This window comes from Harmonia axyridis, chromosome X (genome assembly GCF_914767665.1).
Source record: "Harmonia axyridis chromosome X, icHarAxyr1.1, whole genome shotgun sequence".
NCBI lineage: Eukaryota > Metazoa > Arthropoda > Insecta > Coleoptera > Coccinellidae > Harmonia > Harmonia axyridis.
In genome coordinates this window covers 1,522,037-1,545,149 of record NC_059508.1, presented here as the reverse complement: position 1 = coordinate 1,545,149, position 23,113 = coordinate 1,522,037, and the positions used below count along the sequence as shown (strand labels likewise).

Below are 23,113 nucleotides of genomic sequence, written 5' to 3'. Positions count from 1 at the left end.
TTTGAATTTGCCTTTTTATGACTGATCTAATTTAAAAAAATCTTCAACGTTTTAAGATTTGAGTTACTATATTAGTGTTTCTTTTGGTATTATTTAAGTGTAATGAGTTCTGTTTTCAAACAAAGATTAGGAAGAAGATATGATAAATAGGTAGGTCTTATTTTTTTCGTAAAAAAGAAATAGATTTATTATCTACTTCCTTTCATTGTTATTAATTTGATTTTTGTAGTAATACTGAACTGGTTCATTAAACCAAAAATCAAAACTGTAAAAATTTCGCAGAAATTATTCATCCTGCATTCATTAGGATTGAGCAGGTACCTACACGTTGCTCGAAAAATGTTTTCATCATGATATATCTAAACTATAAACTTCAAAGCTTCAGAAAGTCTTTTTTCAAATTGAGATATATACGACCATTTTGATCAAAAATACAGCCGTTTGAAACCACTAAAAATTTTGAATTTTATTTTGATCCTTTAATTTATTCCCCTAGTGTACATATTGTTATGTTATGGTGTATTGGGCAAAAAATGGAAATTTTAATTAATTCAATATTTTCTATAATCAAAAAAGTTATTTCCAACTCCTTTATCGTTTTCCGTTAACCCTTTGGTCGAAAGTATTAAGCCATCAGTTCATAAGTTTTGATCTAATTTCTAAAGATTGTCACGTATTGCATGTAACATGTGATGAGGAAATTGATTACCGTTTCCCCAGGGAAAATGATTGCTTTATTTTCGATGCACGTAGAAAAGGGTTTTCAGAATTAGTTTGTCGATTCAGGTCTAGTTAATTTCTGGGACACGTGGGTGTCTTAGAATTATTAGTCGTAGGTACAACAAAAGTTTTAGTTTCCTTGAAGTTTTGCGGAAGACTACAAAGAATCTAGAATCTTGTCGGACGAATAATGATAATCGAAGAATCGAAAAAAATAATAAGTATAGCAAGGGCGTAGATCTTTTCTTGGGGGAGGGGGGTAATCGAAAACAAAATTTTTGACGACATTGTTTACTCTTATCTATAATTTGAGAAAAAAAGGGTTGATAACGAAGTTTGAACCAAATTACTCGAAATAATTTTTTTTTATTACCAATTCGATTGTTTTTATCTTATACTGGGTGTTCCTGAATTGGAGTTACAAAGGAAAATGAGAGATTCCTTGGATAATTTTAAAAATAAAATGGCCCGTAAACATGAGCCCGCAAACGCTTTGTTTTCGAGATACAGGGTGTTTCTTGTAGATCTTCTTTTTTGTGATGCTTAATCAGATTATCGAAGCTTAATTAATCTTCACTACAGAGTTGGTAAATAAGTATTAAAACTTGTAATTAATTTATTTATCATAGCTACCTAACTGGATCTTTATAATAATTTGGATTTTCCTGAGAATTACTATAGAGAACTGTTTAAATTTTTTCTCGAAATCGATTGCAAATACGACAAAACTACAACAAACCAAAAAGTGTAGTACTGAAACAGAGTTTCTTTTTAAATTTTTCTAAACTACCAGTGGTTAACAAAAAAATAATTGTGCATTGCAGAATTGCAATTAAATTTAGTATATCACATGAATCATGATGAAAACTTTAAATTGGAATATCTATTCTAATTTTAGTTAAATATCTTGCGAAGGGAAGGTGCTATGTGAGAAAAAATTGAACTTTAACACCTGTATCTCAAAAACAAAGCGTTTGCGGACTCATTTCTTGAAATGATCCGAGAAATCTGTCATTTTCAATTGTATCTCCAACAACAGGAACATCCTGTAGATATAGTCAATTCAAAACTGATGTCTTCACAAATAAATTGCAATTTGAATGAAACACAATAAATTGTACAACACAGCCCAGACAATTTTTCGATGCGAATCACTCTGTTCAGTTCTTTGATAACTACATATTGAAGTTTTGTGACGAAAAGATACAAAAAACCGAAAACAACGGGTAAGTGTATACCGACTACCGATGACGAATGCAAAAATCACATATGGCAAATGAAGGGCGATGTCGAGAAAGCGGATAGATAAAGGAAAATAATAAACCTCGGACAAATACGAGCTCGTAGTGCAATAAAAGTACTCATCTTGAAAGCGATAATAAACTCATAAACCGTAAAGGGGTCCGATTTTTTACTGACGTGTCGATTTAAAGGAAAGTGAAATGATTATTATTGGATCATTTTATGGAGAAATTTTCGTTCTTCATCTTCGCGAGATTTCTAAAATTTTATATTTTAAAAATCTTGGCGGGGTTAATTAACCCCAGTACCCCCCCATTTCTGCGCCCTTGAAATATATATTTGAGGATCAATTGTATAAATTGAAAAAAAAAACTCAACACATTCACATTTTGTAATTCGGAAAGAGCACAGATAACAGAGTAGAAGAAAGTGGGAAAGAGTAAGCATTGAAAGGGTCCTTAGAGGAACGGTTAGATTGACAGTTTCCGAACACGGAAAGATGCAGAACTTGTGAATGCAATTGACAACCTAGTTTCTTTCGGATCTCTGAGCAGGGCCGCCGCCAGGACCGGCATACCGAACATTTAGCCAAGGCGACAAATTGTAGAGGCGCAAAATCAGAATAAAACAAGCCATACTTTTTGACAAAAATGTTTTCTTAGTGATAATAAAAATTGCTAGCGTAAATTCAACTAGGTGAAGTTGTGAAAACAGTGGCTGATTTACAAATTTTCCGCCTGTATTATAGGCTTTCAACTTTTGCCGCCTCTGAATTTTTATACAATTTTATATATAATAATAATAATAATTTATATTCAATCATATCGATTATACAAGGTGATTCAAAATTCAGTATCAGGATTCCAGCTGCTTATTTTCAGGTAAAAATAAGAATTTTTTCTTTCCATAAACATGTTGCCCACAAACGCTTTGTTACCGAACTATACAGAGCGTTATAACGTTTCAGGATTTTTTTAGTTTTTTCTTCATAGCTCTTTTGGTTTTCGAGATATTAAGATCGAATTTAATATATGGGTTCGTAAGGTTTTTATTTTTTAAGGAAACTTGTGATTTGGATCATAAACCAAATACGTAGAGTTTTTTGTTTTCATTGCGATACCTAATAGGTTCCTACCTCTTGTTGAAAATTTAATAAAATTAGCGAATTACAAAAAAAAGATTTTATTTTTTCGCGATAACGCTCGTAGATTAAAAACGACAAAAAAAATATGAACAAAATATAGAATTCATTTCATATGTTAGAATCCACCAGCGGCGTACTAAAAAAAGTTTATGGGGCGAAAAAGGTCTTGACTCTTGAAAAAATATCTGTGTAGCATATGTTACACACGGTATACTGGATGATGTAATCCTTAAAACCTAACATATATTTTAAATTCGATCTTAATTTCTCAAAAACTGAAAAAGCTATGATGAAAAAACTAGAATAATCTTGAAAACTTTCAAACGCTCTGTAGTTCGGTACCGAAGAGTTTGCGGACACATGTTCATCGAAAAAAGATTTATTTTGAGCTGAAAATACGCCCCTGAAGTCTCGATACTGAATTTGGATCACCCTGTATCTTCTAACAATAAAATTTGTCATCATCCTCGTTGCATCAAATTTTACCGTATGGTTAGTATCATTGAAAACTAAGGTACCGTGTCAGATCCTTGTTTAATTTCACACCAAAGTATCATCATCATTGTAGTATCTACCTATATGTTACAAAGTGTTAAGCAATTGTTCATGTGGGGATCTTGAAATGTTAATTATGTATTTGGCTCTGTATTATAGGATTATATCTCAATTTTTGTTGAATATTTTATTTTTCTCCAATTTTCGAAACTCGTATTTTGTGTGTGTATAATATTCATTTTCAATTCTGTAAATCAAAATAAAAAATTAGTAAGCTCAATCTACCGTCCTTTAAAATTTGCCGCCCTAAGCTTCAGCCTACTCATCCTGCTGATGAATCCACCCCTGTGTGAAAGAAAATACAAATAAGTTCTACAATGCACCATTGAGAACTGCGTCGTCTTTTATTATTTAGGTATAGAGCGTCGTACAATTCAGGACGTTTTCTAATGAAAACAACAAAACGTCCATTGATATATTTGTGAATGAATTTTAAGTTCAAGATTACGATTTCATATGAAATTGAAAAGATGTCTGAGAGGAATAATAGAGGCTCCTTCAAAGAAAATTCAAGAACTCACAATTCGAAATTAACAGAAATATGGCGCTCGAATAGGTAATTATATAACATTAAATCGAGTAATATCTAGAATAGTTATTTATAATACAAGTGCAGAAGGCATTGATATTCTTCCACGAGTTCAAAATTCAAAAACGAGCCACGAAGTGGCGAGTTTTGGAATGAACGAGTGGTAGAATGAGCCTTCTGTACGAGTATTATACATTATTTTCTCTAATTCATTGCATTTTCGTTGAAATTAATGAAATATTTCCATAAATATAATTTAGTGATTTTTGCATTGAAAAATGTTGGTTGGCAGAACTGATTTCTTTAAGGCAAATTGATGAATTGAAAGATAAAGCCGTGGCGGAAAGTTCGGAGTACCAACATACAATAATAAAATATAACTAGGAAAACTTTGCGTTTGTGGAAGAATGAACGGAATAACCACAGAATTAGAGAAATATACATATATTATTGTTTGTTGCGTTTCGCAGTGAAAAATGCATAGCCCATCAAAGGCTATCATATCTTGAGCGGAATAACAAAAAGATTTGCAGAATACGTGGAAAATCCTCAAGATTATCCTGGATATGTTTTGGCCGATCGTCAGAAACCTTTTTCGAGGAAAATGGATTAGATTGGATCACTTGAAAAACTTGAAGTAAGTTGTTTCAACGCTAAATATTGAATAATGTAATTCAATGGATATGACGTTTTGAAAAGTGCAATCAATTCGGCTCACAGATGGATTTTATTCTCTCTATTATCAAAATAGCTTCATAAATCATCCTCATCTTTTTCAACATTCAATAGGATTTCTTCATCTATGTTTGGAGCTGAAATATCAGAGTCGGGAAGAAACGATAGGTATGGCAACTTCTGCATTCCTCATTCCTTCATATGACATTCTTACACATTTTTCAATAAAATTTCATAGTAGGTATGCAATCATCACCTTGAAAAAAAATTATAATGATGTTTTTCGTTTTTAGCCAGAACAGCCTGGTGGTGATAATTACGTACATGAACTTGAGGGATGTTTTGTCAGGTATACTTATGCAAAATTTCATCAAACACTCAAAGAGGGGCCACTATGAGGCTCATACTCTACAGACCATCCCAAAAGAACTATGAATTTTTCATGATGTAGAATTATAGTATCGAATATATCTTATCTAGATTTATGCTTGTAGAGTAACAGTAATAGCCTCTCATGCACAATAGCATTAGCAGAACAGCTATGATACAGGAATCTTTCATGTATTTTGTCATTTGAGAACGCTACAGTGGTGACATCAGATATTTAATCGTTCAATTACTCGCTGTATGTAGAACTCTGTGAAGTCAGCTGTGGCAAATGCAACCGTAAGGGTTGAAAGGGTTAAATAGCTACACACAAATTTCAAGTGTAATCCGGTAGATAGGTTATTAGATATTAAAGTTTTCAAAAAAAAAATGAATAATCTCTCAATTATACGATTCTCAGGAAATTCTGCATCAATATTTGTTTCACTATTTTGAAACCGATATTTTGAATTCAAGTTCAATTAGATGGAAAAAGCGCGCAAAAAAAAAATGTTTGAGGTGAGATGGTACATTGGAATCATTGAATGTTTGAAGTCTTTGTTACTGGGATAGGATGGAGGTCCAATAAAATTTTCCAAACAATTCGGCACGGAGCGAGAGCAAGCGCTTTGGCGGTTTTCGGTTTTCGGCAGTGACAATTTCCGCAACGAGCGGCGCGTATGCGCCCCTATCGCTGTTTAACTTAAAACTTTTCCGACGACCTGTCCGCGCAAGTAACATTTTCCATTGTTGCCCTTTCGTCCAAAATTTTCCAGGAGATAACTCAACATCAAGCTATGTTACTGTAAAACGTGAGTTTAAAGTTCGGATGTCGAAATGCACCATCGCAAAACTTGCGTATGGTATGGGTAACCCTTTAACGAACGCTATTAGAGCCTTTGATTGTATTAAATCGACGTTCTTTGAAACCAGAAATTCAATTATAATTATGCTCGAATTGTTCAATAAATACAATTATCGATTTCCAATTTCGCTTGTTGGCAAATTTCACTAACAGGTTTTCATCATCCACTTCATTACCGTGATATTGTCGCGCCACTGATATCGTTATTCTCGACCACTACCACAAATTCATTTTTTGACGAATTTGAATTGTTCAAAATTTTCATCTTAGGATTCAGATATATGTCGCGAATTATATAGTAATACTTGGATGGGCACAAACATTCATACAATTAATAAAATACCTTAATTTTCTTGTGACCACAAATTTATCAATTTGAATTTTTGAAATTTCAATCTCGGGATTTTCATATATGTCCCAAATTAAATAATACTTGTAAATATTTTCAATGCTCAAAGGAATAGTACGTTGTATCATGTGTCAATGGCCTAATTGTCGGGACACGTTAATTTAAATGAGAAAAATAATAGTTGAAAGGATACAAACATTCATACAATTAATAAATGATCTAAATTTTTTTTTGTTATTTAGGTATATCACAAGTTAATTTAATTTTTTCAGGGGACGTGAATGGGAAAGGACACCATGAAAATTTTGCGAACTTGCCAAATTTTCAACTGTGGTTGGATTTATTGGAAATTATAATTTATTACTAAGAGATTAAAAAAAAATTTAATCAATGACTTTTTTGGTATTAAATCCTGAGTTTTTTTCAGAAATTCGTATTGGTGTAGAGCTGATGTTTCGGGGTGTCTTGAATCCCTCAAGATTTGCATCTTAGTAGGGCGCAGGATCAACAACTAAGGGCGAAGGTTGGTATAATATAGGCAACATCGCATAGTGTAATATTAAGAAGGTTTTTCAGGTCAGCGTTCTCGTAGCAGATAAAAGGGGAAATCAATACTGGGCTTTTTCAGAAGAACCTCATGCCCCACATAACTCGCTAAGTCTTTGTCGTTAGCGATAGTGGTGAACACGTTTGGCAGCCACAGAAAGACATGGCCACAGGAAGACAGAGTGTTGGCGAGTGGACAATATAGAATGGGGTAGCAAGATTACATCATTTCTTCATAGCAGGTTAGATCAAATTATTTCAGGCCTTTGGATTTTCATCTACGAAATCTAAACTACTGTTTCCCGATCACTTAAGATCATAGCAACTTGCACATTTTCGAAAGGACGGATATCACAGTTCGAACATCCAAGGAAAAATTTGAAAACTATTCCCGCTCTTTAAACTTTCATACTACGAAGAATTTCTTTCTGAAGCTGAAACAAACGATCTTGTTAATTGTTCTGGATTTTGACGTGGAGATTTCAATTTTTCCTATTCCTATTTCCTATTTTGGTCCAAATGATTATTCTGAATTTAGGATAACGAAATCCAAATTATAATTGAACCACATTTAGGTATATTTAGTGAAAGTATTTTTAATGAAATTGAATACGATACGATATCAAGACGGTCAATTGAAAAAATCGTTTCAGCTGATTCAAATTGTTTTTCAGCAGTCTAGACTTGCTTTCTAATTGGCAAATACATGAATGGAACTGTCATTTCATTCAACATGAAATCAATTACCAATTTTTTCTGGAACGTACCTTGTTACTGTAATTTTCATGAATCTATTGTTCGGTAAAAGATAATGCTTCTGGAGTTGACTAAAACAATCGGACAATAATTTTAATGAAGGTGACAGTTGAAAATATATCGAGGTATTCTTTGTGTCATGCAATTTATGAGAATTAAAAGTTCAATAGTAGATAGAAATGAGGTGGGAAGGTTTTATTGAATATAGGTAGATGCTAACTTTTTGTAGTCTCCATAGAAAATATAGATAGTTGTTGGCAAGTTTATTTGGCTTATTTTTCCTTTAATTAAGTATTACGTCAAACAAAATCGACGTATTTCTAGATTCTCAGTGCATGGTTATACAAATGCTTTCGAATCTATCTACATATCTTATCTTTCCTATCTACCCTCATCAATTTCTATTATACAGTTGCCAAAGTTCATATTCTTCACGTTAGTTTAAACCATTAAAACTCGTGAAAATATGTAATTTGGTACTCTATAAAAAAAATGTACGTGAGTCAATCTTATAAATTCAGAACTCAACAATGAGAAACATTGACGTAAAGTGAGAAGCTTTTGTGCGCTTGTCTAATTTCGTATTCATGTAATTGTCATGAACCTTCAAAACGTTTAATAGAATACAATAACCTGACTTTTCATGAGAACTTGCCAATACGTGATAATTTTTACACAATGCAACAATTTTTGGGATAAACGAAAAAGTATATAAAAATATAATAAATTCATGCTAGGAAAGTACGAGTCCTTCTCCTTCGATTTATGCAATTATATATCGATACCAAATCATGGGAGACGAACATTCTGCATTCGAATTTGTGTAAAGCAGAGTTATTTTTGGAATTCAAATATTTTTAAATGAATGCTGCGTGTTCTTGTCATGCAATCAATATTCTACGAAAATTTCGTGCTTCCTGTATATTAGCATTGTTTCGACCCTCCCTGTGAACATGAAAATTTGTAAAAAACAGCACTCTTTCCAAAAGATAATATGTACTTCAGAAGATAATTTCTATTTTTTCGTGTGGAAATAACAGCTAAATTTTTGGATGGCTTATATATCGATGAAATATGTATAAATTGTGGATAGAATATTATTGCCAGTTGCACGAATTTATTTCAAGTGGTTCCGAAAAAAAAAGCATTGAATTTTGTCCCCAAAAAGTTTTCTAGAGCGATCAAATTACTGTATCCAACAACTATCATACATTTTCAATTGTGCATTCCATGGTACATTCCGTGTAAATGACAGTAATTCATCAAACAGGTTTTTTAATGAAGATAATAAACTAAAAGCATCATGCTGTAAGTTCATGTTGTTTTATCAGGTTCCCTGTTGGAAAAACTAATTGTTATAATTGTCAGAAGAATTCCTGTTAATAAAACGCTTTAGTGTACCATTTATTGGATGATATAGCTCTTATTTTATTCGATTGTGCATCTGAAAGGGAGCAGTAATAAAATTAACGTTCTGCAGTTAATGGTAGACGATGATCTTCCATTACTAAATATCGATTTCAGCAAAGGGCCACTTGCATTTGCAGGACGATTTCAATAGAAGCATAATGAATACTCAATTATTCTCATAATGGAATTTTGATGTCTTTTTAGCTTTTTCTTCTTGCCTGTATTTGCTCAATGATACCTGATAATTTATTCCGTTTCCTTTCCACTCTTCCCAGCGAAAAAAAATGCATCAAAATACAAAATTTAATAAAGATCAGTTGCGAAATAGGCTTACATGAAATAATAATAATAATAAATCTTTATTATACCCAATAATAAATAAGCATTTCATAATCAAGTAGAAGACATCAAATCAAAAACTCAAAATTTTTGAAAACTATAAAAAATTAACTACAAAACTATAACTATAAAATGAAATGAAGCACAGTGAACGAACTAAATATCAGACAATGCTCCACGTGAGTATTGAGTACGGTTTATTTGACCCCAATAAAAATGTTTTCGTTCACATAACATATATGCAAAAACTCTCTAAGACACTACATGAGTTTGAAAAAATCAATTATATTTCTATCAAATTCACCATTTTCAAACGTAGGGTTGAATGGCGAAAACAGAAAGAATTTTCCAATTATATAATATCCACGGAATTTCGCATAAACGTTCTTTACACTACTTTGCAACTGATTCCTAAAATATATTATGATCAGATGTGTCTTTTTTCAATAATTGAGAAATAAAAATTTCATATGTATATAACTGAGGAATAATCAACGAACATTCAATAACATATGTACAAATATGAAAACATATCAGTATAATACTGATTGAGTAAATTCCAAATCGCTTTAAACTTTATGGGAACAAAGGAAAATTGAATCGATATGACCCACAATCTCAATTATTTGTTCGATTGAAGGTAATTTATTTCGACTTGTTTCAATGGGACATCATCAACAGACTCAAATGATATTTGAAATTATTGCATTCCACTTCGTCAACTGAATTTGTGCCTGATTTTATCGTAGAAATTTTAATTAAATTAAAATCTGGTATATTATGGAGAAATTCAAGCACAGTATCGAAAAACCTAATATTTCAGTGAAAAAGAATACCACTGACTTCAGATTTTGGAAGTTAATATAGAATTGAAAGAAGTAGTATTCTTCCTCAGGAATATTAGATTCAACAATTCTTCTGAAGTAGATATAAATCGATTTTTATTACAAGAATAAAAACGCGATAGAATTTTTCCGCATTGTTGAATTTCAATTGGTTTAAAATTTACTGAAAATGTTTTCGATATTAATCGGACCTATAGAGTACATAAGTACAATAATAAGTTAAATAATCTTCTCAAAGATTTACGCTGAGAAATTGATAGTGCTGTGCTATTTCCACGTGCTCTACAATTATTGATGCTTTAATCCTTGCAATGATTTACAAATTCAGGGGATATATCGACACGTGTTCCTTCCCCTATCCTTTTATTGAATTGAGATAATCAATTTCCTGAACAAATACAAACTTCCCGTGAACACAGATATGAGATTGAAACTTTCTTCTTTCTGAAGATTATATCTACGTGAACTTGTAGCTGTTCACTCTTGATATGTTTGAAACTCTTGTTCATCTGATTCATTTCAGATTTAGTATAATGTTTTTTTGAAGGTTCTTGATTTGAAAATTGAATTTTGGATAATAATTATTCGTGAAATTTTTTCATGAAATTCTTCATGAACCTTCAAACTGTTATTACATTTACGTCATCAACCTGAAAAGTGACATGCCTTAAACACCTAGATTTGCCTTATATTTTCAGAAGACACTTATTACTTTTTTGGACAATTTTCTTCAGGGACCGAAAAAGAAAATAAATGTAATAGAAGCATGCTTGGAAAGTTTTATTTTTCTCCTTTCGATTTATTTCATAACCTATATAAAGGGTGTTTTTTTTAGAGCTATAAAACATGAATTTTATTTATCCGCAAGATAATCTTGTGGCATTACAGTTCAAATATGATTTCTGGCATATGACCGCCACGGCTGGCTCGGATGTAGTCCAATCTGGACGTCCAATTTTCGATGACTTTTTCCAACATTTGGGGCCGTATATCGGCAATAACACGGCGAATGTTGTCTTCCAAATGGTCAAGGTTTATCCGCATAGACCAATGACTTCACATAGCCCCACAGAAAGTAGTCTAGCGGTGTTAAATCACAAGATCTTGGAGACCAATTCACAGGTCTAAAACGTGAAATTAAGCGGTCACCAAACGTGTCCTTCAATAAATCGATTGTGGCACGAGGTGTGTGACATGTTGCGCCGTCTTGTTGGAACCACAGCTCCTAGACATCATGGTTGTTCAATTCAGGAATGAAAAAGTTAGTAATCATGGCTCCATACCATTCACCATCGACTGTAACGTTCTGGCCATAATCGTTTTTGAAGAATTACGGACCAATGATTCCACCAGCCCATGAAGCGCACCAAACAGTCAGTTTTTCTGGATGTTACGGTGTTTCGACATACACTTGAGGATTAGCTTCACTCCAAATGCGCTTCATCGCTAAACAAAATAAAATGGACGTAGTGCGCGATACGTATTCCGCACAGAACCATTATTTTCGAAATAAAATTGCAAAGCAAATATTTGCAAGCATTGTTCAGGCGTGATTCTATTCATGATGAATTGCCAAACCAAACTAAAAATAAATCACTTGACAGCTGTTAAATCAGTCGCCATCTTGAACAGTAATACCAACTTAAAGTTATATACCTCGAAAAAAAACACCCGTTATTAGCACCAAATCTGGAAGAAGAAAATTTTACTATCAAAACGATCACGATCTCTTTTCAAATTTACAGATGTTTGAATACTGAATATCTGGTCTTATTGCATTGAATTTGACAGCCCACGAAAATTCCATTCATGTTGTATCTTCTTGTGTTCATTCGTTCCTTCCTGGAAATATCAGAAAAACCTGATTATTTTTTGTAGTAGGAGGTCCGTATTGAAAAAAAATGAGATTGAGGGTGGCCCAGAGAGCACGAAACGTTGGATAAGAAATATGATTACGTCAAATTGAGGATAATTTACTGTCGAATAAAAAATTCCTGTAACATTTTTTGATAATATTTGAGATAACGTGGGAAAAAAAGAAAAATCAAAATGACAGAATTTACTTTTTTTTTTTAACTTTTTTTTTTTCATATCTCAATAACCGGCCCTGATAATCTCGATTTTTTTGAACTGCTTGATAACGCTTCTATGCATGCAACTTTTTCTCCATTTGACCGACCTTCTAACTCTTATGGTTTAAAAGTTACCAATACAATCCCATTGAAAAAGTGGCCATCCTGTATAGCATGGTTTCCAAACAACTTATCCAAATATTGCAATACTTTGCACTTATGCTACATACAGGGCTCAGATAGACTGGCATTAGCGGAAATGTGTACAAAATCTGATAATGAAGCCTAGTATGTTATGACCCTTTTTGGAAAGACAATTAATATAGTGATCGGAAATAAGCTTTGAGTCATATAAAATGCCGAAATCTTTTATAACAAAGACTCTAGTCAAATATTGTGGTTTATTTCATATTGGGCACAAATAATATTCTTATTGCGTAAAAATGTTATGAAATTGCACTTACTGAAATTGAAAAAGAGGAAGTTTTCCTAGCAATACTCGAAGAGTCTATTAAAATCTTCCTGAACCTTGACCGAATCTAAAAAAAATGATATGGCCCAAAAAAATCTTTAGGTTGAAAAACAAAGGTTTCAAATAAGACCCTTGTGGTACTCCAGAAGTAAGTTTACTGTATAGGATGAGCAACAATTACCGATGACCACTGATTGACGTCTGTTATCAATTTAAGAAGTTATCCACCTTAGCAAACTATCATGTATACACCAACCTCAACAAGCCTTCGAATTGAAATACTGTGATCAAATTTGGCGAAGGCTTTGCTGAAATTAGTAAAGGTAGTATCCACCTGAAAACCAGAGTTCATCTGCTCGAGAAGGAAATTGGTGTATAGAAATAAGTTGGTCTTGACAGAACGTTCCCTCATAAACTCATGCTGCTCAACGTTAATGATGTTCTTAGCTTCGCTATACATACATGTATAAAGTGTCGTATATCGGTATATAGGTGATGCAAACAGTTTAGCTTTAATGCACAATTTAGATATAGGTCTAGATTTCTCTAAAAGTTTTTCATTTCCCGATTTTTGAATTGGCACAAGAGCTTTATTGAATAACCATAGGCAGATTATCCAGTCCTGGAGGTTACATATTCCGGACACAACCATGAAGCACCAGATGATTGAAGATCCGAAACAGACTGCTTAGTCAGCTCAACGTACTTTCCATGGTAGAAACACGAGCATATACCAGCACATTTCAACCCGGGACTTTTGTTTGTTATAACCAAGGTTCAAGTTTTACAGATCATCATGATACTCCCGTACAGTGTAGTATCTCTTTTAGTAGAAATATTAGATGTTTCCTTACCTTGATAGAAGAAAAATCGATTCGTAGTCCAACTAAATTTCTCGCTATTTTTTCACTTAAAGCAGTGGTTCCCAAACTTTTTCAGATTGCGCCCCCTTCCGGCAGAGAAAAATTTCCGCGCCCCTCGCCATTATAATAAATAAAATTACTATCACATAATACAAAAAAAACATACAAAGACTATAATAATTAGGTAATAATAAATTTATAACTATTAAAATTTGATGGATGAGATTGCATTTTGTTTACCTACATTTCCATTCTAGGCATTAACGTGAAGGTCAAGTTTATTCCAATATTTCGTTTTTATTGCCACTAGAGCAGAAATTCTTTTTTCGCACAAATACTTTGTGGAAAACGGTAAATATAATTTGATTGAATTTTCTGCTATTTTGTTGTGAATTCTGATGTATTTGATCCAAAACAATGTTTTCTCCTTTTTTTGGGAAATCAGAGAAATTTTCAATGCTTCATCTTGAATCGTGTCTGGCATGGCATTTATGTTTACATGGAATGGATCTGTCGCCAATTGATAAAAATAAATCATCAAACGAGTTGGGGAAGTAGGGGTTGCATTCATCAAAAATTCGATGCAAATGATTTGATTTTTTTTTTGTTTCAACATCTTCAAAAACCTCCTTGTAACGCGTTTTATTAGAAATACTGCATAATTTGGGGAAAAACGAGTAATTAGATGACTCTGTATTAATTTTACGTTCCCAAAGCTACAGCTTTCCGTAAAAGTCTTAATAACATCACTATGATGAATTATATTTGTTTCTCCACCCCGTAGCATCAAGTTCAAAGAATTCAACGAATCAAATATATCGGATAAATAAGCCAATGCTACTTGGACAGTTGGATTTTTGAATTTGTGGTGTAACTCACTTTTGTTTTCTGAAAAGAGTGTTACTTCTTCGTGTAGTTCGAACAATCTTGCGAGCATTATCTTTCGAGAGCCTATGTGTGAAATAATAATGTTTTATGGTCGGTTCCCAAATCCTCACAAAGCTTCTTGAAAAGTCTCGTATTCAATGCACTTTTTTTTTAAAAGGAATTCACAACTTTAATACATAATTTTTACACATTATTTAGTTCATTTAGTTTCACTTCTTTTCTGCCAATGCTTGGCGATATATAAGACTCTCAACTATACTGGTGGCCCACGCCCCACTTTGAGAGTCTCTGCGCCCCCGAGTTTGAAAACCACTGACTTAAAGTATAAAAAACAACAGCTCTGCAACCTTATAAACAATACGATGTAATTTTCACAAACTGAAACACCAGTATAAGTGCTGAAAATTGACGAATTTTAGAAAGCGAAGTAAACTCCTTTCATTTATCAATCAAAGATTTGAATTCCCAATAATATGATCCTCATGAAATTTTGCACGAACATTTCTTTCGTAATTTTGCAAATGGGTGACAAATTTAATTTTGATCCAATTAGTCATTTTTAATTACTGAAATTTCATACGAAAATAACTGAGATAATACGGTGGCCGGAAAGTACAGTCATTTCTGCGAAAAGATTCATTGGAACAAGTCGGCGAAAGATAAACAAGTTCAAGGTCATCTTTTTCCACACTACGCATTCCATTCATTCTCAACGAAAACGACTGAAAAATGGAAATGGAAAATGGATCGAGAGGGGAAAATTCAATTAATCTACAGCATTTCACCCAGAACTCATTAACTACGGCTTTAGTTCAGACGAAAGTGAAGTGCTCGAATTCGAAATGAACAACTCAATATGATGCCTTGGGTCATTCCTCTGTTGTCATTTCCAATTATTTCACAATTTTCCATATTTCGTGTAATTGGTTCAGTGGCGGTCTTTTGAATATTTTTAGGTGGTGCGAAATCTAAAAGTGACGTGACATCAAATCGAAACTTCATTGTTTACGATTCGATATTTATCACAAATTGTCCATGTCGAGAATTATAAGACTTAAAGAAATCCTTAAGCTCTCCCGATCTCTTTTTTCGAAATAATCTATAGGCGTTTTTTCCGACATTCGAGGCTTTATTATAAAGAAACTGGTTATATATTTATGATTCAAAGTATTGTCCATCGCTGGCCACTACTTTCTCCCATCTTTCGGGCAGCGTACGAGTGCCGCGTTGAAAAAACTGATCATCTTTTGAAGCGATCCACGAATCGATCCAATTTTTTTACTTCTGCATAAGACCGGAAGTGTTGATCAGCCAGGCCGTGTGACATTGATCGGAACAAGTGATAGTCCGAGAGAGCTACGTCTGGAGAATACGGTGGGTAGGGTAGGACTTCCCATTTCAACGTTTCCAAGTATGTCTTGACCACTTTCACAACATTGGGTCGAGCATTATCATGCTGTATAATCACTTTATCATGTTTCTCGTTGTATACGCTCTATTATTGATGCCGTCACACACCGCCATTTTTGTTCTCCTGTCAGTGTTCGGAATTCAAACAAATGAATTGTCATTCAAATTAGTACGTTGTCATTGAAAAAATTGGCTTATTTTGATGAATAAGATTATTAAAGGAAGGATTTCATTATTAATTGATAGACAGGAAAAACTAAATTAATGCCAGTAAGTTTGAACTTGAAGTTCAAACTAATAAACACGGCTTTTTACAGAATCTGGGGAATAATACAGGATTCAAACTTACTAGTATTAATCTCGTGCCTTCTGTCTATCAATTAATTCTGAAATCGTTCCTTAAATACTCTTATTTATGGAAATAAGCCAATTCCTTCAACGACACCGTACTAATTTGAATGATGATTTATTTGTTTGGATTCCGAACACTGACAGGAGAACCAAAAATGGCAGAGTGTGACGTCACACTAATAGAGCATATTGCGGCCGTTTGTCTTTCAATGTTTGGCTCAAACGCATTAATTACGTTCGATAATGATCGCCTGTTATTGTTTCAGTCGGTTTTAACAACTCATATTACACTAGGCCGAGCTGGTTCCACTAAATACTGAGCATGATCTTGGAATCGTGAATATTCGGTTTGACCGTCGACGAGGATGCTTGTCCGGTATATCTTCATGATTTTCTTCGCTTGGGATTATCGTTATGAACCCATTTTTCGTCTCCAGTCACAATGCTATGCAGAAATCTCTTTCGTCTTTGCCTTGCAAGCAGATGTTCACAAGCAAACAAACGCCGTTCAACATCTCTCGGCCACAACTGGTATGGCACCCAGTTTTCTTGTTTTTAAATGATTCCCATGACTTTCAAGCGTTTTGAAATGGCTTGTTGCGTCACTCCTAATGATCCTACCAATTCTTGTTGCGTTTGACACGAGATCAAGTAATGCACCCAATTCTGCATCCTCGAAAACATTCTCTCTTCCACCGTCAGGCTGGTCTTCGACGTCAAAATCACCGTTCTTGACGTGTAGAATCCACTCTCAGCAAATTCCTTCTTTGATAACGGCCTAACCATAGTTATTTGAGAACATTCGATGAGCCTCAGCCGTAGATTTCTTCATATTAAAGCAGAAAATCAAAACCTCCCGTAAATGACGAAAATTTGGCTCGTAAGCTGACATATTTAATCGAGAATAACTCCATGATGCAGAAACCAATCGACTAATATATAGATGGCGTTATGTTTGCAAATACCTAAGGTTAATGTACGACTTTTACGATTTATTTATTCATTCCGATTACCACTTACCGCCACAGCCGTCTTTTGCAAAACGGCGGAAGCAAAGTTGTACACCTAATAAGATATCAAAATGCAAATCATAGATATCTTGATTTGTTCTCGAGAGTCAGGGCATTTCTGATAAATGACTGTTTCAAATATTTCGATATATATTGGTTTCTGTTTTTTAATTTTTTTTCAGTAGATATATTATTTATTATAGTTTATATGATACGCATAACAGGTCATATAAAATAATTATCGTTTCAAAGATATAAAGGAGAGTTGGTGTTTCTTAAATGGGACACCCTATATTTTTCAACGCAGGTTTTTTAACCGCATATTTGTCGAAAAGCATCCCGTTATCGGTTTATTGGATGTTAAATGGCGTTTATTTGCTTGTGAACAGCTGCTTGCAAGGCAAAGTCGAAAGGGATTTTTGCATCGCATTGTGACTGTACACAAAAATTGGATAAATCACGATAAAACCAAGAGCAGAAAATCATGGGTATGTCCCGGCCTTGTTTCCAAGTCGACGGTCAAACTGAATATTCACGGTTCCAAGGTCATGCTCAGTATTTGGTGGGACCAGCTCAGCGTAGTGTATTATGAGTTGTCAAAACCAACTGAAATAATCACAGACGATCGTTATCGATAGCAATTAATGCGTTTTAGCCGAGCATTGAAAGACAAACGGTCGCAATACAAAAAGAGACAAAATTAAGTGATTTTATAGCATGACAATGCTCGACCCAATGTCGCGAATGTGGTCAAGACATCCTTGGAAACGTTGAAATGGAAAGTCCTACCCCACTCGTCGTATTCTCCAGACGTTGCTCCCTCGAACGATCACTTGTTTCGATCAATGGCGCTCGGCCTGGCTAACCAGCACTTCCGGTCTTATGAAGAAATAAAAAATTGGATCGTTTCGTGGATAACTTCAAAAGATTACCAGTTTTTTCAACGCGGGATTCGTACGCTGCCCGAAATATGGGAGAAAGTAGTGGCCAACGATGGACAATACTTTGAATCATAAATGCATATCCAGTTTTTTACAATAAAGCTTCGAATTAAGGAAAAAACGGCGGAAGCAAAGTTGTACGTCTATGAAGGTACAGAGGACCGTTGGCGTTTTTCAAAAGGGACACCCGTATATGACTCGATTACAAGTATACAATAGACACAAAATGAATAAAATCTCGATATAAATCAACAATATTTCATGTATATATGGTGTTCCATCGAAAAAATTGAAGTCGAGAACTCAATATCTTTGAAAAGTATGACATTTCTGAAGAACCGAACAATTTCTCAGTAATTCTGATGCGTTGGCAAGTCCAATAATTCAGACTGCATAGCCTTGCTTACAATGTTCACCTGAAACAGTATATCATTCCAAACCACCATTGTAATTATGAACTGCAATTGCTCCATATTCTGAATGGACGATAATGGCTCTGATGCTGCAACTGAATCATTAATTTCTTCGTAAAGATTTTGTGGGGAAGAGCACTGCAAGATTAGAGACTCTATTCTCTCTGCCACTTTCGCAAACTTTTTTCAGCGATAATTAATTTCCAATAGGGACTTTTCTTATTTTTAGTTTGCCTGTTCTCGTCGTTGGTCTCTCTGAATTGGTTTCTAAAAGTATATTGAAACAATTTTTTATGTTTTTCATTGACCGAGTGAACTTGCAGGATTGGGAAAATTTTATTTTTCATTTAGTTTTTGAAAAGTTCATAATCGTTATGAAAATTCAATCAAGTAGTTATTCAATTAACTTGCCGTAGACATAATATTTTCGACACAATGTCAATTATAAAGAAAAAGCATAAAAAAAATGAATGCATGTTTGTAAGGTTCGATTTTTTCCTTAGGAAAGAATTTTTTCAGTGTTGTCAAAAACCCGACACCAACTCTTCTGAACTCCAATGTTGTATATAAAATCAGCTGTCTAAATTGTTCTCGCGTCTACATAGACCAGACGGGCCGATATCTGAAATCCAGAATACAGGAACATATTAGGTCTGTCCGTTTGCCGATCTCCAACCCTAAAACAGCCTTGGCCGAACATTGCCTGAATGAAAGTCACAACTTTAATTTTGAAGACGTCAAAATATTAAATAGGGAGCCATACTTGAGCAATCGGTTAATTTTTGAGATGTTACAAATAAGTATCCATGACTCAGTAAATTCTAGAGCTGACATCCAACAACTTAGCCGATTCTATTTTTCCTTATTAAAAACAAATACCCAACTACGGAATAACAATAAAACAAAATAAAGATTTCTAGCCCCTATCGACTTCATTACTTCAGCGCATCACATACATACGTCTAAGTTTTTTACCCTAATTGTTTCGAGTCCGCTGTTCCTTTGATTTCACCTCCGTCTGTCGGCATACTATCTATGCATCGGTCGCATTGTTTGTCCCCGCTTTTTAATATACATATTATGATTTCTTTACACATAAAATATTGGAGAATTGATTTAAATTTTAATAAGATGATTTTGGGAAGATACATTTGTCTAGCTTGTAAGTACTTTGTTTGTACCTATATGTGTTATATTACTTTTTATTTTTACTCTTATTTTAAACTAAAAATGTTTTGAATTTTATAATGCTCCTTTGTATATATAAATTATACCAGACCATCCTTTCTGTGATATTTTCTAGTCAATAACTTTTAGTAATGCTCATCTTCCCTTTATTTTGTAAACACCTTCATCAATGTTGCAAATGATGTTTTCCGTAAATTTTGTAGAGCCCTGAGGATGGAAATAAATTTTTCCGAAACGTCGGCGAACTAACAGAGTATCATTTTCCTGTTTCTCTGATCCTACACCACCAATCTATAGTGAAATTAAATTTTGGATCACCACTTCAGATCTTGTGAAATAATTCTGAGCAGTGTTTGAAGCTGTTTAAGTGCAATAAATCTGAACTTTTGCGTCGATATGTGACAATGAATGAAACATGGCTCCATAATTTCACTCCGGAGTCCAATCGACAGTCAGCTGAGTGGACTGCACACGATAAACTGAATCCAAAGCGAGGAAAAACACAAAAGTCAGCTGGCAAGGTTATGGCATCAGTATTCTGGGATGCGCAAGGTATAATATTCATTGATTACCTCCAAAAGGGCCAGACCATCAACAGCGATTATTATACAGCTTTATTGAATCGTTTAAAGGATGAAATCGTTAAAAAACGGTCCCATTTGAAGAAAAAAAACGTGCTGTTTCATCAAGACAATTCGTCGTGTCACAAATCAATGAAAACAATGGCAAAATTGCATGAACTGGGCTTCGAATTGCTTCTGCATCCACCGTATTCGCCAGGTCTGGACCCCAGCCACTTTTCCTGTTCTCAGACCTCAAAAGAATGCTCGCTAGAAGAAAATTAAGTGCCAATGAAGAAGTACTCGCCGAAACTGAGGCCTATTTTGAAGCGAAAGACAAATTGTACTACAAAAATGGTATCGAAAAGTTGGACGATCGCTATAATCGTTGTATCGCCCTCGAAGGAACTATGTTGAATAATAAAATCGAAAAAAAAAAAATGTGTTTTTTCGGGTACTTCTCAATTGGCCTGTTGAAATATAGAAAATATAGAATTCAGGACGTTTTTTGATGGAATCGACAAAACGTCTATTGATGAATTTGACAAAACGATTCCATTTGAAATTGAAGAGATGCCTGAGAGACGAGGAGAGAATAATAGAGGCTCTTCGAAGGAAATTCAAGAACCCGCAGTTTGAAAAAAATAGAATAATGGAGCTCAAATAAATATATAACTTGTTTAATCGAGGAGAATTAAGTAATGAATGTTTGTTCTACAGAGCCCTCAGCTGCCAAAAACAATTTTTTCTGGTAAATAACAAAACATATCAATTAACTAGCAGTCATTGAAGTAAAATAAGGTAATTAGGGAGGCGAAATCTTGATAATGAGGAAAATTAACCTTCGAATTATTTTAAGAGGATTTTTCGTGGATCTATTTGATTACGGAGGACGATTTTTTGATTTATTTCTTTTTAAACTCTGAATATTCATTTGATTTAAACTTCTTACTTTTGAAATTTATTACCCGATAAAATTGGGCTCCTATTAGAAGCAGAAGTGAAAGAAAAAACGTTTGTCTTTTTTATTCTGGTTTTGACAGTATTTTATCGCTCATTGAGATTTATTTCATAATGAAGTAATTCTAAGCTTTGAACGTGTTCAAATTAATCAGCTTTTAAACTTCATGTACCTACTTAACTTTTATTTGCATTTCAGAACTGGATCACTTCTGGAAATTTCCTCTTTCCAACTCTTCCGGTTGCGAAGAACTGAAGGGAACATATGAACAAATAATATTGGAGATCTCTAGAAACTTACCTATTCATAACCACATCCCATGCATACACGATCAACTTCTCAAGTAAGTTTTTACTCAAAACCTCGTTTATTCCTCAGTACTCTCACATCCAACCATTTGCTGTTGGGTAAACAATCCACATTGTCAGAACCTGCAGTGAAACACAGTACTTCTGTGTTTTTATCCTTCTGCAAATATCTTCCAACAACTAAATTTGTGATAACTAAAAACTTGATTGTCAATGTGGGATTAAGATCATCAATAAGTAATGAAATTATAGTGGATACTTATAGTGTATTCGACTGGCTGCACCAGTGCGAATTAATTCGAATTTTCGTTTTTTTTTGGTTCGATGAATCTTGAGAGGGGGTTGATTTTGAAAAAAAAATTGAACTACCCCTGTTAATTTCCATCGAAGAATCACCCTGTAGACATTTCCAATGTGAAAAGAAAGTTCCTGCTAGGTAATCAATATAAAAAGAGATTTCAGTAGGGAAAATGTCATGTACATTTAAGACTTGTTGGATAAGTATGACTTACGTAAACTTCCGGAAAATAGGAATATTTTCATTCCGAAAAACATCATATCAAATGATGTCAATGACTGTTGTGTCGCATAAGAGAATGACGTAAATAAATCGAACAGAATGAAGTAATTTTCGTATTTCTTCTGAAAACATTCAACTGGAAAATCTGATATAGATTTAACTTGGTACAGGGTGTTTCACGTAAGCGGGTCACTGGATTTTGTGGCTCATCCTTCAAGCAAAATTGAAAAGTGATCCATCTATATGACAGTATTTTTCACAGGCTATCTAAATATGTCATTGAAAAAACTATCGAATTAACGCATGGAATGTTATTGAGGAAAAACCGTATTTCCAAAAAAAAAATTTTTTTTAATTTGATTGGTTTTTGAAATGAGAAGGTCTATAGACAATTTCTCACCAATTGTTTCTTCATTTGAACTTTGGGTTTTCAAGGAAACGGAAATTTCTTTTCTGCAATTCGATTCGGAATCCGAATATGTAAATATATAGTGGTAGTTTTATATTTATTTCAAGGTATTGCAATACAATACAACTAATACCAACAGAAAATAATGCACCAATTTTTTTCATTCAGATGAGGAATGTAATTGAATTTGTTTGCCCACTTGGTGTTTTTGTCTTTCGTCGCTGTTCAGTTTAGATGTCAATTGTACAGGTTGTTTCACGTAAGCGCTTAACTGGGTTTTGTGTCTTATCCTTCGAGCAATATTGAAAAGTGACCCATTACAATGATAGCATTTTTCACGGGCTTCCAAATATGTTATCGGAAAAACTATCGAACCAAGACATGAAAAGTTATTAAGGAATTACCG

The 23,113-nt window shown here is 33.8% G+C and overlaps 1 protein-coding gene across 15 annotated transcripts in view; it reads left to right on the top strand.

Annotated features, from left to right (window-relative positions):
* LOC123685607 (calcium-dependent secretion activator-like) overlaps positions 1–23,113 on the top strand; it is a 103,051-nt gene continuing 79,938 nt past the window's right edge. For 14 of the 15 annotated variants that reach the window (XM_045625347.1, XM_045625342.1, XM_045625341.1 and 11 more), the window contains exons 1-4: positions 1–150; positions 6,873–6,968; positions 7,022–7,233; positions 21,669–21,813. The gene's annotated coding sequence lies outside the window, so the exon portion shown is untranslated. Of the gene's footprint in view, positions 151–6,872; positions 6,969–7,012; positions 7,234–21,668; positions 21,814–23,113 lie in introns of all 15 variants that reach the window. The other variant, XM_045625332.1, reaches the window with a different exon arrangement.